We start from the raw sequence: 14563 nt of genomic DNA, 5'->3' as shown, positions 1-14563 counted from the left end.
TTTTGAGACAGGATCTCATGTCCCCCAGGCTGGCAGGCAGTGATACAAGCATAGCTCAAATTCCTGGCCTTAAGTGGTCCTCCTGCCTCAGCCTCCCAAGTAGCTGGGACTACAGGTATACACCACCATGCCTGGCTAATTTTTAAACTTTTGTAGAGACATGGTCTTGCTTTGTCATGTAGGCTGGTCGCAAACTCCTGGGCTCAAGCAATTCTCCTGCCTTGGCCTCCCAAAGTGCTGGGATTACAGGCATGAGCCACTGCGTTTGGCCTCTTTTTCTAACCTTGAGGGTCATTTAGAAATTTATAGTCAATTCCACTGAAACACTGAAAGGTAAAGATTCTCAAGGTCCATGTAGACAGAGGAAAGGATGAGCCTATTCATGTGTGACCAAGGGTAATAAAAAAGAGAACACAAGCCAGTCAGTTTAACTAGAAACAAATTCAACAGCTCTTAGAAGAGGGAAGGTGGAGCGGAACTCAGACAGCAGCGTCGTGGCCCAAGGAAGGCTACACTGTAGGGAATGACCAAAGAAACTCCTTTGGGGGAAGGTGTCACTAAATGAGATATGACAGAAGTTAATGACTGTCCTTTGGCTTTCTGTCATCGTCAGGTACTTCCTCTGTCTTTTACTGTTTATCATTCATTCCTTTCCCTGAGCTTCTGAGCCTCAAGTGTTTCTTTCATTGTTGAGTTTCCTCCTACTGGGACTAGCTTATTGATTTTTAATTTGTTTGTTTGTTTTTGTTTGAGATGGAGTCTAGCTCTGTCACCCAGCCTGGGGTGCAGTGATGTGATCTCAGTTCACTGCAACCTCCGCCTCCCCAGTTCAAGCCATTCTCCTGCCTTGGCCTCCTGAGTAGCTGGGATTACAGGCATGCACCACCGCATTCAGCTAATTTTTGTATTTTTAGTAGAGACAGGGTTTCATCATCTTGGCCAGACTGGTCTCAAACTCCTGGCCTCAAGTGAGCCTTCTGCCTCAGCCTCCCAAACTGCTGTGATTACAGACGTGAGTCATGGCACCCAGCCTACCTAGATTAATTTACAAATTAACATTACACGAAATAGGTGAAAGGATTAAAAATGTGCATCCAAACAAAGGAACAGAGGAATGTGTGTCACATTGCAAAAAGGCCATTTATTCCAGGACCCGCGTGCACACCAGAGTCAGCCATCCTAGGAGATTACACACACTCTCCAGACACCGATGATAAGGGTCTGGGAGCAACACATTCGGTTACTTTATGTCAGAGGCAGAGGCAAAAGAATTTGTACTTTCTTCTAAAAACAAACTCCAGATGCTCACGTGGGAGACTGACAGCCCAACAAATACAAATGACAAGGAAACAACGTTGGGAATGTAATACGGGAGAACTGGCTAGGTTTAAAATGTATTGCTAAGGAGTCATCCAATTTTTGACTTGTGAGAAACTTAGAGACCCCATCTCGGCCGGGCGTGGTGGCTCACGCCTGTAATCGCAGCACTTTGGGAGGCCGAGGTGGGCAGATCACGAGGTCAAGAGATCGAGACCATCCTGGCCATGATGAAACCCCGTCTCTACTAAAAAAAAATTAGCCGAGTGTGGTGTTACGCACCTGTAGTCCCAGCTACTCAGGAGGCTGAGGCGGAAGAATCGCTTGAACCCAGGAGGCAGAGGTTGCAGTGAGCCGAGATTTCACCACTGCACTCCAGCCTGGTGACAGAGCAAGACTCTTTGTCTCAAAAAAAAAGGCCCCATCTCATCGAAAGGCCACAAACGGCAGCCTTTGGGCCAAATGTGATGTGTTTTGTTTGGTCCATAATTGAATCAGTTGTCTGCATTTAAGCAGTTCAAGTCCCAGCGAGTTCCCGTGCAGCCATGTCCCAACTCCAGCCGCCTCTTCAGCTCGCCATGGATTCCAACTGCTCCTGCGCCCCGGTGACTCCTGCATCTGGGCCACCGGCTCCTGCAAGTGCAAAGAGTGCAAATGCACCTCCTGCAAGAAAAGCTGCTGCTCCTGCTGCCCTGTGGGCTGTGCCAAGCGTGCCCAGGGCTGCATCTGCAAAGGGGCGTCGGACAAGCGCAGCTGCTGTGCCTGATGCCTGTTCCCAGATGTAAATAACGATCCCTGTGCCCAGACGTAAATAATGCAACCTCTATAAACCTGGGTTCTTTTTGTTTGTACAACTCTGACCCGTTTGCTACACTCCTTTTTCTATGAAATAATGTGAATAATAAAACAGCTCACATTTTGTAAAAGTCCAGATTCCTGATTACTGCTGGGCAACTGGAAGATCTGTGGACCCTACACAGCCAGCATTTCTCCGTGGCAGCACAAAAAGCTGAGCAGTGATCGTGCCCTCTGCACGGGTAGTCCCCAGTTTCCCACAGTCCCTGCCTGGCCTCTTCTAATTCATTTACATAATCTGTCTGGACTCAGTTGGAAGCTTTTGAGTTTAAAGCCCTTGCTAAGCCAACCTGTTAATTTTTTTTTTTTTTTTTTTTTTTAGATGGAGTTTTGCTCTTGTTACCCAGCTGGAGTGCAATGGGGCGATCTTGGTTCACTGCAACCTCCTCCTGAGTTCAAGCAATTCTCCTGCCTCCGCCTCCCCAATAGCTGGGACTACAGGTGCACGCCACCGTGCCCTGCTAATTTTTATTTTTAGTAGCGATGGGGTTTCATCTTGTTGACCAGGATGGTCTCGATCTCCTGACCTTGTGATCTACCCGCCTCGGCCTCCCAAAGTGCTGGAATTATAGGCTTGAGCCACCGCGCCCGGCCCCATTTTTCTAGATAAGAAAGTGAGGTCCCAAGAAGCCCAGGGACTCGCCCAGCCATACGACTTTTTCTAATACAACGGGTGGGGGTGTCGTTTCCATACATTCATTTTTCCATCCCATGCTTTGCCACTTAAATGGTGAGGTTTGTTTAGCAAAGGAAAAGAGATTTAGAAAGGAAATGTAAGTGGTGAGGTTAAAGTCTGAAGAAACTACGTTGCAAGCGGGAAAAGACAAAGGTGACGTTAATAAGAGGGTAATTTAGAGGCTCACTAACGAACTCAAGAGGCTTCAATAGGAGATTGTTAATGGGAGGAAGTGGAAGGCAGAGAGAGGTTACGTGTGTAATAAGAACAAACGAGAGAAGCACGGGCTAAGGGAAGATGAGGAGAGACGGTAAAACAGACACTGAATTGATCCGCTCCCATACAGAGAAAACGCAGCAGTTGACGGAAAGGACACTGGAAAAATAAATTTCACAGTAAAAATTGAACAGAGAAAAAATTAGAAATTATAGGCTGGGCACGGTGGCTCACGCCTGTAATCCCAGCACTCTGGGAGGCCGAGGTGGGCGAATCACAAGGTCAGGATGTCGAGACCACCCTGGCCAACATGATGAAACCCCATCTCTACTAAAAATACAAAAAAATTAGCTGGGTAGGGTGGCAGGCACCTGTAATTCCAGCTACTTGGGAGGCTGAGGCAGGAAAATTGCTTGAACCCAGGAGGCAGAGTTTGCAATGAGCCAAGATCATGCCACTGCACTCCAGCCTGGTGATAAGAGACTCCATCTGAAAAAAAAATTTTTTTTAATTAGAAATTATAAAAGATGTCTTATTCAGATTTATTTATTTGAGGAAAAAAAGAGGTGGAGAAAAGAAGAGGCAGCTTCTCAAGATTGCCTGAGATATTATTAACAATAAAAAAAAGTAAACAAAAAACAATTTCAAAGGAGAGCTTCACCAACAGAAGAGAATAATAATTTAAAAATTAAAAAACAATTATCTGGGGGAAAAAGCTCCACAAGGAAAAAATAATTCTTCCTGAAATGAAGCATACTAAAATATGCAACCCCAAAATATGTCATTTTGGCACATAGGTTATTTGGAGCTGAAGGCAATAGAGAACCAGCAGACCAAGTAAAAGCTCTTTACCTCCCCCTAATCACCTAACACAAACTATAAAGTTCCCCTTTTGTACAGAAAATTTACATTTATAAAGGAAATTTCCATTTGTAAGGGAAGAGAGCTGCTCCTGGAAACAGTAGCTACCCCTGAGAGACATACCTGCATAACAACACAACCCTTATTTACTACGCATTTCATCCCCACACCTTCCCAGAACTTTCCTCCTTCCCTCAGCAGCCCAAACTCCTTTCTCTCTGCTCAGCCTAAGATGGTCCAGAAGCTTCAATCGTCTGGCTGCCTCCTTGAGCCTCAGTTCGTTGTGAAACTTCCGTGCAGAGGTATGTAATTTAAATGTTCTTCTCTTGTTTGTCTGTCTTCTGTCAGTTTAATCTCCAGGGCCCCAGTCATGGAACCTAGGAGAGAAGAAGGAAGTAAAGTAGTCTTCCTCACCACGCGTTTTGACAGGTAAGCAAGGACACCTCACTTGCTCCGGAAGCTAAAGGTGAGTTCCAGGATCTCTAACAAAGCCGGCAAAAGGCAAAAGTTCTTACTAAAGTTGGCCGGCTGGATTTCTGTAGGTGGACTCTGGCTGAAGAGATGGCAGAATTCTCTTGGTCTTTTCCTTTCCAAATTTGCATTAGCAAGAGAAAAATATCGGTAAAATTGGTTCTTTGGGTGGTGACTTGTAAATGTGGTTTTGAGCACTCACTGGTTACCGATCTTTAGCTTCCTAAGAAGAGTCATTGTTTTCCTTTGTTTCTGTCTTTGTGTGATTTATTTTAAGGAGAAGAGTCACAGTTTTGGAGAGTTGTCAGAGTTACAGGCATAGGCCCTGTAAGCCTGTTGTTTAAGCCAGCTTCACAGACTGATGAGTTTACAGTTTATGCTAGAGCATATAGACAAACTTTGCTGTGGATAAGCAATGGAAAAAAAAAACTGGATGAGATTCTTCTTTTGTCTCATTTTGTGTTTTGAGGGTTTAGCTTTGTAACTACTATGGTCTCTGGTAACCAGTCTGGTTTCTGCCAGCCGAGAGGGCAAGGTTGTCAGGCCTGCATTGGGTGGCTAGCCAGTAGGTTAGGAAACCAAAGCATGAAATGAACAAGCAGCATTTTGTCTGACCAATCTTCTAGCTGTCAGGGGAGTTTGCCTTAATAAGGGGCCCCAAGTCCATCAGGGGCCTTTATTGTCAATCTTGGTTGCCTTGTTTGTGCTGGGAAATGTACCACCCCAGTATTACCTACCTGATATCACAGATTAGTGAGTCTGTGATCCAAGGCACCTCAATTTTTTTTTTTTTTTTTTTTTTTTTTTTGAGACAGAGTTTCACTCTTGTTACCAAGGCTGGAGTGCAATGGCGTGATCTCAGCCTTCTGGGTTCAGGCAATTCTCCTGCCTCAGCCTCCCGAGTAGCTGGGAATACAGGCACGCGCCACCATGCCCAGCTAATTTTTTTGTATTTTTAGCAGAGACAGGGTTTCAACATGTTGACCAGGATGGTCTCAATCTCTTGACTTCGTGATCCACCTGCCCGCCTTGGCCTCCCAAAGTGCTGGGATTACAGGCGTGAGCCACTGCGCCCGGCCCGAAGGCACCTTAAGTTCATGGGAGACTGTAGTTTCCTTATTGACGTGACAATGAATTTCTTAGCTTTTCAGGCTACCTTTGGGAGTAAGGAATGGGTACTTCCTCCTTTGAACCCTCTTTGGGGTATCTCTTGTGTCTATGGTTAAGCCATAAAAAGGCTGATTGGTTTAGAGTCACATTGGACTAGGTATACCTTCGAAAACGTGGACTTTATATCCAAAAGGATTTTTTCTAAGAGAGCTCGCCCCCTAAAACAAATCTCCTACTGGTACCAATAGGAAAATCAGACTGCAGGAAAAGCAAATAAAAAATTAAGAACAATTTGGAAGCAAAATAGACAAAAATCTTAAAAGTCTTCTGTATTATTTCATTCTGACATTGCTATAAAGAAATATTCAAGACTGGGTAATTTATAAAGAAAAAAGATTTAATTGGCTTGTGGTTTTGCAGGCTGTACAGGAAGCATAGCTGTTTCTGCTTCTGGGGAGGCCTCTCAGGAAGCTTACAATCATGGCAGAAGGTGAAGGGGAAGGTAAGTCTTACATGGTCAGAGCAGGGGGAAGATGGGGTGGGGGGGATGTGTGCTACACACTTTTAAAACAACCAGATCTCATAACTCACTATCACAAGAACAGCGCGGAGGGGATGCTGCTAAACCATCGCTTCCCAACAGGCACTGTCTCCAACACTTGGGTTCATAGTTGAACATGAGATTTGGTGGAGACGCGGATCCAAACCATATCATCTTCCCTACAAATATTGGTGAAAAGTAGTAGCCATTATTTAGAAGGTTACCTTAATTAGGAGGTTACCTTGTGTTCCATCTGCCAAGAACACAAAGTGGATCCAACTATTTTACATAAATTAGTGAGTTTTGTAATATTATGCCTGACTCATAGTTAAAAGTTTAAAATGAAAGCTATGAGATTTCTATTGGCATCGGTCTGTGTGTTTACATAAGCTTATATGTGTGTTTTGTATATTGATTTTTTCTACCTCTGGATGGTATTGCCAAAATTTATCAAAAAACTCTGCATTAATTGGCTAAGAAAAAAAAAGATACATTAAGTATTATTAAAACTCTCAGAAAAGTAGAAATTAACCCAAAATTTGCTTTCAAATTCACTTGCTCTGGGGTAATCTTTGGTAAATACAGCTAGTTCAATATTGTTAGTTACATACAAATAGGTATTTCTCCAGATTTGTCAGCATTCAATATAATGCAGACATACAATTTTATTCTACTTGGATTTACTAGCCAAATAAGCTGATGTTATCTCTATTAGATGTTTAAGATTATGAATTTTTTTTTTTTTTGAGACAGAGTTTCGCTCTTGTTACCCAGGCTGGAGTGCAATGGCGCGATCTCAGCTCACCGCAACCTCCACCTCCTGGGTTCAGGCAATTCTCCTGCCTCAGCCTCCTGAGTAGCTGGGATTACAGATGTGCCACCATGCCCAGCTAATTTTTTGTATTTGTAGTAGAGACGGGGTTTCACCATGTTGATCAGGATGGTCTCGATCTCTTGACCTCGTGATCCACCTGCCTCAGCCTCCCAAAGTGTTGGGATTACAGGCGTGAGCCACCGCGCCCGGCCCAGATTATGAAATTATAATTCAACCTAAGAATAAAATGTACAATAAAAATGAATTGTTTGTTGTACATCAAAGATGGCAGTTAAGAGGGAAAGAGAGAGCAATACAATTAAATTTTAGGTTCTTTACTTCTGTGATTTCTGGTATCTACCTCTCATGCCTGTCACAAATTTGTTAACAAGAAAATAAACTATAAATGATGACTGGCTTTATTTAATGTTGCATGAAATTTTCATCGATAATCCTAGCGTAATTGTTAGAAGCAAGTAAATTAAATAGATGTAAGTGGGACAAAACACTATAGCTGATCTTTCTTTTTTTTCTTTTGAGATGGAGTTTTGCTCTTGTTACCCAGGCTGGAGTGCAATGGTGCGATCTCGGCTCACCACAACCTCTGCCTCCTGGGTTCAGGCAATTCTCCTGCCTCAGCCTCCTGAGTAGCTGGGATTACAGGCACACGCCACCATGCCCAGCTAATTTTTTGTATTTTTAGTAGAGATGGGGTTTCACCATGTTGACCAGGATGGTCTCGATCTCTTGACCTCGTGATCCACCCGCCTCGGCCTCCCAAAGTGCTGGGATTACAGGCGTGAGCCACCGCGCCCGGCCTATAGCTGATCTTTCAACAACAGTTATGTTTTATAATACGTCCGCTTAAATATAGTATCCACAATCTTTTTGGTAACCTAAAACCTCAAAGATATGGAAAGTTAAGTTAAATGAAGTATAGTCATTTCATATTTGATCATTTCTAAATAAGATATAATACTGAAATGTTAATTACGTAACGTAAGTTTATCTATATTTGGCTTCTTTTTACAGAGAGACTAAAAAATATTTGAGTTTGTTAGTCAACATAGTCTTCTTGCTACACTGAAAAAGGATACTGTGAGGAAGCATGTGGCTCTGGAAATTGTGAAAGGGTGTATTCATAAATGCGCTCATCCGCAGAATGCTTCTATGTATAACAGCTCACAATTGCCTACTTCCTTGTTTTCACTGGAAATTAAGGTATTAATTATTAAAACTCTAATCAATATACATAAGTGAACTATTAGGAATAATCAGGGTGAAGGAGAAAAGTCTGCCTGCAAAGTATGCAAAGAAAGTAAGATGTATTGGACATGAGGAGGAGAACATCACACACCAGGGCCTGTTGGGGGTTGTGGGGGGAAGGGGAGGGAGAGCATTAGGACAAACACCTGATGCATGTGAGGCTTAAAACCCAGATGATGGGTGGATGGGTGCAGCAACCACCATGGCACGTGGATACCTATGTAACAAACCTGCACGTTCTGCACATGAATCCCAGAACTTAAAGTAAAATAAAATTTAAAAAAAGGAAGATGTGTTTTGGCAAGGAATAGTATGAGGTTTGAAGGATGCATTTGTGTTAAGGAAAAATAAGGGTAATTTTGTCCTACAGTAGTTTAACGTTATTTAAAGATTATTTCAGAGTGAGAAAGAGGAAAATAAAGGCCAAAACCTAGGCAGGTATAGGAAATTGTCAAAGGAGGGAGACAGAGAATTTTATGTGATCAAATGTCTAAAATAAATGGGACTGGGTGCTGTGGCTCAGGCCTGTGATCCCAGCACTTTGGGAGGCTAAGATAGGATGATCACTTTAGACCAGGAGTTTGAGACCAGCCTGCACAATGTAGAGAGACCTGAGACCCTGTAAATTAGCCAGACGTGGTGGCATGTCCCTCTAGTCCCAGCTACCCTGGAGGCCAAGGTGGGAGGATCCCTTGAGCCCAGGAGTTTAAGGCTGCTGTGAGCTATGATCGTGCCACTGCACTCCAACCTGGGCAACAGACTTAGATCTCGTCTCTTAAAAAAAAATTAAACTAAATAATAAAATTAAATGGATTTATTATAACATGTGTTTTGTTTTGTTTTTGAGACAGTGTCTTGCTCTGTCTCCAGGTGCCAGGCTGGAGTGCAGTGGTGCAATCTCCGCTCACTGCAACCCCTGCCTCCCAGGTTCAAGCAATTCTCCTGCCTCAGCCTCCTGAGTAGCTGGGACTACAGGTGCACGCCACCACGCCCAGCTAATTTTTGTATTTTTTTGGTAGAGACGGGGTTTCACCGTGTTGGCCAGGATGGTCTGGATCTCTTGACCTCGTGATCCGCCAGCCTCGGCTTCCCAAAGTGCTGGGATTACAGGCGTGAACCACTGCGCCCAGCCTATAATGTTTAAAAATAAACTCTAATCAATAGTGTGCTGATGCAGAACTGGAATTTGGATTGTTGGTTTGATACTAATAAGAGAATGTAAAAGCGTTTCTTTATCTGTTGAGTACTTTGCCTAGGAAGCAAAGATTCTGCGACTTATCAAAAATAATTTCCCACTGTAGTTCCAGCTACTTGGGAGACTGAGGCAGGAGGAGCCCAGGAGTTTGAGGCTGCAGCGAGCTATGATCACAGCACTGCACACTAGCATGGGTGACAAAGCAAGACCCCAAATCTTTAAAAATATGTCATAACTTCAGAAGAGTCTTCTCGGTATGGAAAAAGCTAAGGTTTTGTTTTGGGTTTGGGTTTTTTTGTTTTTTGTTTTTTTGTTTTGAGTTTCACTCTTGTTACCAGGCTGGAATGCAATGGTGCAATCTCAGCTCACCGCAACCTCCGCCTCCTGGGTTCAGGCAATTCTCCTGCCTCAGCCTCCTGAGTAGCTGGGATTACAGGCACGCGCCACCATGCCCAGCTAATTTTTTGTATTTGTAGTAGAGACGGGGTTTCACCATGTTGACCAGGAAGGTCTCAATCTCTTGACCTCGTGATCCACCCGCCTCCACCTCCTAAAGTGCTGGGATTACAGGCGTGAGCCACTGCGCCTGGCCTGGGTTTGGTTTTTTACAATTACGTGACCTTCTTCATTTACCTTTAAAATAATTTTCCCCTTGGTTAAATAGATAACAAAGTATTGTTTCATAGTTACCTGTTATCCTCTTTTTATCAAGGGTTCAAACCTTTTGAAATGTTTGATAGTCTTCCCCAAATCAAATTTTAAAGCCTTTTACAATTTTCTTTTCTAAGTTTTTTGTAGAGACAGGGGTCTCCCTGTGTTGCACAGGCTGTTCTTGATCTCCTGGCCTCAAGAGTTCCTCTCACCCTGGCCTCCCAAAGAACTGGGATCACAGTCATGAGCCACTCTGCCCAGCCTGATTCTGCAGTCTTTTTTACTTTTGTTGTTGTTGCTGTTTGTTTGTTTGTTTGTTTGTATGTTTGTTTGTTGAGACAACGTCTCATTCTGTCACCTAGGCTGGAGTACAGTGGCAGTGGCGCGATCTTGGCTCACTTCAGCCTTGACTGCCCAGACTCAAGTGATCCTTCCAGTGCAGGCTCCTGACTAGCTGGAACTACAGACATGCACCACCACATCTGGCTAATTTTTGTATCTTTGGTAGAGATGGGGTTTCACCGTGTTATCCAGGCTGATCTTGAACTCCTGACCTGAAACGATCTGCCTGCCTTAGCCTCCCAAAGTTTTGGGATTATCGTCATGAGCCACTGCACCAGCCCCAGTCTTTTTCACTTTGAACCAACTTTGATGTTCCACAGAACACTGCTTGAAAATCTCAAAGGTTTGCTTTCTCACCTTGAAAAAGAGAGATGTTACACCAATTAGATTTATTTGAAATGCTAAATTACGTGAGAATAATTGCCAACTAAAACATGATGCTTAACCTTTTTTATATTTGTATAGGTATGTAATTAATATGTGTTTCAAAAACTGTATAAAGTTCCTGGATATTCATCAATCTTTGCTGTTAGTATGTCCTGATAAAGTGTTATCAGGCATAAACAGTTATTATGGAATGCTGTACACCACAGAAATAACCAAATCTCCTTGTTAAATTGCACTATAATGAACTCTCCTCAGATCTTTAATCACAGTTATTTTTAAGTCTTTTGTCATTCACAACCAATTATTGTTTTATAATTCTTCTCTGAATGCTTTTGCAATCAAGTAAAAATGCTTCATCTCCAAGAAGACCATGGGAAGGATCCAGAGAGGTATTCTCAGGTATTTAAGATCATGCCACTGGGTTGGGTAAGATTGCCAAAACACTAAGAAGAAACATGAATTCATAAAGCTGCAAATCCAACATCAAGAACCAGAATTAATTCCGTGAGATTGAACGAACTGATAAGAATAAGTCTAATATATATAGCCCTTTTCTTTGAAACATTGCTGGTTCTTTTCTACATTTAAGAAACTATTTTTCTCTGTTTTCTTAAGCTATCTGTAACTTACAGTAACTTGGTAAAGTAGGCCTTTGTAAGCAAAGATGAAACATTTACCTTTTTTGAGACAGGGTCTCACTTGGTACCTGGGCTGGAGTGCAGTGGTGAGATCACAGCTCACTGCTGCCTTGAACTCCCAGGTTCAAGCAATGCCCCCATCTCTGCTTCCCAAGTAGCTGGGACTACAAATGTGCATCACCATGCCCAGCTAATTTTTTTTTTTAAGAGATGAGGATCTCACTGTGTTGCCCAGGCTGAAAGCGATCCTCTAGCCTTAGCCTCCCAAAGTGTGGGATCCTCAGCCACTGTGTCCAGCCAGAAACGTTCACTTTTTCTTCCCACCTAAACTTTCCGGAATTCAGAAATCTTTATTGAATATTCTTATTTTCATGGGGATGTATTTACGTATGTTCAATAAGAATCTCTTGTCCTTGTAACAGAATGCAGTTTGAAATATTGCTTATATTTAAAAGGATTTCACTGGAATATCATATTTTAAGATGATATACATAAAATCAGATAAGATCAGACAGTTTTAAGGAACTATCAGAGTCACTTGAACCAGAACAACTCCATCTTGAATAGTGGCTGGGTAAAATGAGGCTGAGACCTACTGGGCTGCATTCCCACATGATAAAGCATTCAAGTCATAGGATGAGATAAGAGGTCAGCACAAGACACAGGTCATAAAAATCTTCCTGATAAAACATTGCAGTAATGAAGCTGGCCCAAACCCACCGAAACCAAAGATGGCGATGAGAGTGACCTCTGGTCGTCTTCATGTTACACTCCCACCAGCACCAAGACAGTTTACAGATGCCATGGCAACATCAGGAAGTTACCCTATATGGTCTAAAAAGAGATGGCATGAATAACCCAGCCCTTGTTTAGCATATCATCAAGAAATAACCAGCAGTGCTGGGGCTGCTCTGCCTATGGAGTAGCCATTCTTTCATTCCTTTACTTTCTTTTCTTTCTTTCTTTTTTTTTTTGAGACGGAATTTCGCTCTTGTTACCCAGGCTGGAGTGCAATGGCGCGATCTTCAGCTCACCGCAACCTCCGCCTCCTGGGTTCAGGCAGTTCTGCCTCAGCCTCCTAATTAGCTGGGCGTGGTGGTGCACGCCTATAGCCCCAGGTACTTGGTAGGCTGAGGCAGGAGAATTACTTGAACCCGGGAGGCGGAGGTTACAGTGAGCCGAGATGCGCCACTGCACTCCAGCCTGGCACCAGCAACAGACCAAGACTCTGTCTCAAAAAAAAAAAAAAGGCTGGGTGCGGTAGCTCACGCCTGTAATCCCAGCACTCTGGGAGGCCGAGGCGGGTGGATCACGAGGTCAAGAGATTGAGACCATCCTGGCCAATATGGTAAAACCCCAACTCTACCAAAAAAAAAAAAAAAGTGAAGAGAGAGAGAGAAAAAAAAAAGAACCCACTCTTGGGGTCTAGAATGGGATCCTTTCCAGTACAGAACTAATGCTGACTTTCTGAAGCCAGTGCTTACAAAGACCCTTGAAATACTGGCCTGGTACCTGTTAATAAGGTTCCCAACCTAACATGTGAGTAAGGAAAGTCGGTTCTTGGTAGGCCCAGGAAGCTTAATATATTTTGGGGACCTCAGGAAGAAAGGAATTCACCCAGATCTGTAGGTATTGCTGATGAAGGCTGATGGATTGGTTTCCTAGCTTTGATAGACTTTAACAGTCTAACCTGAGATTCCTTATTAAAAGTTCCAACAAAACGAACTTAAAAAGAGCATATATTGTCAATCATTATTTTTGCTATATTTATGTAATAATCAGGCCAAGCTCAATGAGGTTAGACTTATTTTGCGAACAAAAATAGTCTCACTTTGATTATCTTTCATAGAAATAAGGGTGACGGTAGGGAGAAATATGTTTTAATTGGAAACTATAGCACACCCTTATGGACTGTCAAATCCTAGCCATGTTCACTGTCTTTCAGCTTTTTTAAACTCTGTAAACTGTCTCCTGTTATGTTTTGCATTTTGTCAGTAATTAACATTTCTGATTTTAATCTCACTTGATCTGGCACCACTGAGCACTAAAACCTGACTGCCCAGATCCATAGTGACACTGCCCAGAAAAAGCCCTGCAAGCTGAAACTGGGCCCTTCCGTGCTCTGCTCTGATAAATAATCACAACTGTCACATTGTATGTGCCATCCCCAGAGACATCCAAACCACAAACCCGGAAATACCTCAGACTGCCATGGCCTGTCCTCCTTCCACCACCTAGAGAAGCTTTGAGCCCGACATCCAGAAATTTTCTCAACCGAATGCCCCCTGGCCTCAGAAACTGGGTTTATAAACAGTTCTATCCATTAACCTTTGGCTTCTTTTGTTTCCTTAGAAATGCCCCTTATTAAATGCCTCATAGCACCAGATAGAGATCTAACCTAGGTGGGCACCCTATTCCTTCTGGCAACACGATTTCTTCAGATGAGGTGCGCCTGTCTGCGTAAACTGAACTCTCATACACTGTTGCAGGAATGTGAGCTTTTCCCAGGACTGAGAGACTAATTCAGGGAGATGGGGCAACGTGTTTAAATTTGTCTTTTCTGCTTACTCACCCTTGTTCCAATCTGTTTTCCTTCCCTTTGCAGATCTCTTATCTTGCAACACCTAATCCGAATCTCTCTCAACAGCTACAAACTTGGCTTTTGATATATGAAACCTCCTGAGAAGAAGAAAGTTTCAAAGGGTGGGATAAAGAGTTCCAGAATATGCCACCCGACATATGGACTATTTTGAGCTAAAAGCAATTGAGAACCAGCACACACAGGAAAGGCTCTTCACCCATCCTCTTACTGCCTAAAAGCAGAATATAAATTTCCCCTTCTGTAAAGGAAATTTACATTTATAAAGGAAATTTCTCTTCGTGAAGATTCCTCTGCACCAGAAACAGGGCTAGGCCTGGAGATAACCCATCACCTGAGACACTCTTATCTACATAACTCTTATTTACATACGAGTATACATTTCTCGCCTCACTTTCTCAGGACTTGTCCTCTGAGAAGCCCCAAACCCCTTTCTCTTTGTTTAGCCTAAGATGGTATATAAGCCTCAATCTGGATCTCCTTGAGTCTCTTTTTTTAGTGATACTCCCATGTGTATGTACAAAATTAAATTGTATTTTCCTCTTGTTAATCTATGTTTTGTCTGTTTAATTTCCAGGGCCTCAGCCATAGACTCTATTGGGTAGAAGGAAAAAGGTATTTTTC

General features: G+C 43.0%; 1 pseudogene across 1 annotated transcript; it reads left to right on the top strand.

The window, feature by feature from the left end:
• The first annotated feature begins 17 nt into the window (after positions 1 to 17).
• Positions 18 to 14486, top strand: LOC108593077 (metallothionein-1G pseudogene; annotated as a pseudogene). The gene is made up of 4 exons (XR_001913436.5): positions 18 to 4227; positions 5927 to 6008; positions 7894 to 8082; positions 13946 to 14486. The product of XR_001913436.5 is annotated as a metallothionein-1G pseudogene (transcript).
• Positions 14487 to 14563: the final 77 nt, after the last annotated feature.

Source organism: Callithrix jacchus, chromosome 9 (assembly GCF_049354715.1).
Source record: "Callithrix jacchus isolate 240 chromosome 9, calJac240_pri, whole genome shotgun sequence".
Taxonomy (NCBI): Eukaryota; Metazoa; Chordata; class Mammalia; order Primates; family Cebidae; genus Callithrix; species Callithrix jacchus.
Note: the sequence above shows the minus strand (reverse complement) of the source record. Positions and strands in the feature narration are given on the sequence as shown.